Below are 4070 nucleotides of genomic sequence, written 5' to 3' on the forward strand. Positions count from 1 at the left end.
AGAGTTAAGAAGAATGTCAGAAGACCCAAGTGATTATCGCACTGATTTAACGTATCATACTTGCTTTGAAATTCCAGTCTAGCAGACCGCATCCAGAATACTGAGGAAAAGCTTCTAAGAATCATCTGTTTCCCCCCCAGCTGAGAGAAGGGTGCAATCAGAGGAGATTAAAGCAGAGTGATATGAAGAGCTGTAGGAGGCTGCGTGTGGTTGTGAACAACAGACCTCCACGGGACCTCCAGATTGAAGCGAGACCCATGCGTGTGCACGTGAATCGGGTTCCCATGCATGAGATGGCTGCCGCTCAACTTTGCGCGGTGCCTCTGGAGTCTCGCACCACACTTTCACACCCCCTGCCACGCAGGGCAAGGAGGCAGTAATTAGCTTCCTGCTGAGGTTGGCAGCTTTAAGCGGGACCCTCCTGCTGTGTGCGAGAGGGTATGGACACCCTCACCTGACACACGTGGTCAGATGGATGAACTGCTGCTGCACCATGGGACCACATTACCCTGCCTTTACGGTAGTAATTTCATTGAAGAGGAAACAAAACATCCTGTTTCGAGAGTCGAGAGATGAGATTTGAGGCAAAAGGGCTATATTGTTCCTGCTTGTAATAGCATTGCTAATCCAAAGGGCTCGGTTATATAACATTCCAGAGGATTCCTGACGACACTTATTGTCCTGGGAGTCTCTTTTGAGCATTATCATGTATGATTCATCAGTAAAAGGACACTGATGCACAAGGCCTCTCTCTGTCTTGAGTCTTCGGCAGAGGGAAGCTTTCTGCATTTAAAAACTCACCTTGTCATCTGTGACTCTTCCACCTGTTATTTTCGTACCTGCTGATGGAAATGTTTGCGTTATTTGCCAAAAAAACGGGGAACAATGCCCTTCCCTGCTACTCTAATATAATCTCCATGAGGGAGGGATGTGGTCTGCTCTGTTTGCATTGTGATGATGTGTGGAAACGTGGCTTGTTCTGGAAAGAAAGCGTGGTTTGTGTGGCTTTGAATGAAAGGATGAGCCTTTCCTGTGCATTACAGGTGTAGTGGGGTTTTAGCATGATTTACTACATATAAACCATGAATGCACACTTTAGCAAATTTTCAAAGACAGTACTCACATAAAAAATATGCTTTACAAGAATATACTTAAGTGTGAACTAATTGGAATGTTTTCAGACACTTAATTGCATAGTAATTGCAATTAAATGAAAATGTATAATAGTTTTAATTTATATTAAATGCAAGTTGAATGTTTGCTGTCTTTGTCTTCAGTGTTCAGAAACAGCATTTCTGTTTAAATTTGTGTTGTGTATTTAAATATATTTGTATTTACAAATTTGTAATGATGAAGTTGCAACTTAGTACATTTAAAATTTCAATTTTAAATGTGATATTGATACTACCGTTAATCAAGTACTTTACATGTGCTTTAGTTTGATAGTCAACACATCATAACAAAAGATTATTTAAAATGTGCTTTAAAGTAAAACTTAATTTGTCATTATTACAAAGCGCACTTATGTGCATTAAGAAACATTAAGCCTTTTTTTAGTTTATTAATAATATATGCAAATACAGTTTTTACATACACTTTTAAGGTTTAATGTACACTACAAGTGCACATTCAGTACAATTAAGCACACTTCTTTTTCACTTTTGCTTTATTTATGCTCTTTCTTTGGACTTTTTCTTAACTACTTTGCTTTAAACCCTACAGATCCACTATCAGTAGACTTTCAGTGACTCACATATTCCCTGATGATGACAGAACAAAATATATTTTTGCATTCAAATTGGCTTTATGTTATATCAGTATATAAAATATGTGGGTTGGCGTGGTTAAATGTTTCCGGTGAGCGATGACGCATTTCTCTATAGAACAATGAAGTTTAAAGTGACTCACGAAATATCTCTGTTTCGCATTGTTCTCCCTGGAGACATACAGATTAGCACCAGATCTTGCAAACCAGAAGAAATCTTTACAGTCTATCTATTGTGCGGCTTGACTGTGATCTCTCCCCCTCACAGTTTTGCATTTCAGTCACCCAGTTGTGTTGAGTCCTATTTGCTTATTTGTCATTCTTGATCCAAAGCATAGCAACCTCTGCACATTTCCCATAATTCTCAGCACATGGATCCTAATGCAATCAATAAGAGGATTTTGTTAAGTTACAATAATTAGCTGCTTATTTGATAGCTTTTGGAGCGTGATGTATTTAGCAGAACTTATCATTTGTTGAAAATAAAGCATAAATGCTTGGTTTTGAAGCCACAGTGAGGTCGTTCAGGAGTTTCCAACGTCACTTTTCAAATGTGTTGTTATTATTCATATTGTAAGCATGTCATGCGCCTCTGTACGTAATAACGAGGATGTTTTGTGACTCACAATATGCCACCGCCTCCTTCTCCATCACAACAATAGGACCATTGTCTTGCTTTTATCAAATTTTCGCTCATAATCTCACAGAAGAGGGGGTCGGTTTGTCAGTTGGATGTTGAATGGTGTCTGCTGGTGTTTTAGCAGATGCCCCATGATGGGTGCCATTCATGACCAGAGCAAAGGCTAAGTAGGGTTAACTTTTTAAACTGGCCCACATGTTTTTTTTTTTTATTATTATTTATGCAGAAGAATGTGGCTCTCTGAGGGGAAAAAAGCATCTTGCCAATTTCCTCCATTACACAACAGTTCTGGTGCACTACGGTATGCCGCTGTTGGTGCAATTACACCAGCGGGCATCTGCTTTGTCTCTCGTGCTTCTCATCCCAAGTAGGGTCCTCTAGGCCTGCAGATAATGTGTGCACAAAGCCACTATTATGGCCCCTGAAAAAATGGCCCTATACCCAGGGTGCAAACTTGTCTCAGGACTTGTGCCTCATTCACACATAGTTTCCGCAGCAGGTCAATGGCAGTTGCTAAGATGCTGGGTTGGCTGCCCATTACCAGTTCAACTTCCAGCCAAGGTTGAGCCCTGAGCTTAAAGGAAGGTGCCTGCTTCTTCTGCCCAAGCAAAATGCACTCCTCTGGGTCCTCATACTTGGAGATTTTTTTACCTGCAGCTGTTCTGTCCTAATAACGATGACTATGGAGTGCTCATCTTCTGCTCAGATTAAACACAGAATGAAGTTGAGACATGTTGGAAAACCAATACATATTGTTGTCAGAAACATCTTGAGGGAGGACCGAGATGAGTGGAAGATTTAAAATATTCACTGTACACGTCGGTACCCCATAGCAATGAATTGGTGCACAGCCAAGAGCAATTTATTTGGATGGCAGCACATTCTCTTTGGGTTGTATACCTTACATAGGCTATCTTCAGGCTGTGTTAGATATCCATTTACATGTCACTTTTTAACTATTTAACACTTTAGTCACGTTACTCTTTTGTTGTCTTGGCTTTAAAACAAAATGTCAGAGTGACTCATATTCTATTTAAAGCTTACAGCTCGCAAAAATATCTGCATGTCGTGTCCTCAGTATCTTTGTTTTCCAGATATAAATGCATATATGTACATATATATGTTTGTCTGGAAAACACAGATACTGAGGTCATGACATGCAGATATTTTCGCGATATATATGTATGTATATGTATATATGTATATATGTGTGTGTGTGTGTGTGTGTGTGTTTTCGTAATTGTAAAATGATGTGAAAACCCACATGGTTGGTGTTAATAATTTATGAATTATTTAATTTATCACTATTTTAATTTAGTAGAAAAAAAAGAATAAAAAGGATCCCGCACACTACAGCTTGTATAAAAATATCTTTATTAGCTACAAGTTAATAAAGCTTGTAGTTAATAAAACAACTAATAACTATTTTAATCAAAAAATTATGTAATTAAACAAAATAAATTAATTTTAATTTTCTTAAAACATATTTTATTAATATTAAAAGGATAAAGACAATAAATGATACAGTTGATCAGTAAATTGAAAACCTTTGAAACCAAATTCTCAACATTTCAAACCTTCATTCTGCTATATTTCGAGAGAGAAAAAAATGAGGATCAAGGAAATATCTGTGTTTTTGTGTGTGTGGGGGGGGGGGGCGTAGAG

Source organism: Sinocyclocheilus anshuiensis, unplaced genomic scaffold, assembly GCF_001515605.1.
Source record: "Sinocyclocheilus anshuiensis isolate Anshui unplaced genomic scaffold, SAMN03320099.WGS_v1.1 scaffold535, whole genome shotgun sequence".
NCBI classification, from domain to species: domain Eukaryota; kingdom Metazoa; phylum Chordata; class Actinopteri; order Cypriniformes; family Cyprinidae; genus Sinocyclocheilus; species Sinocyclocheilus anshuiensis.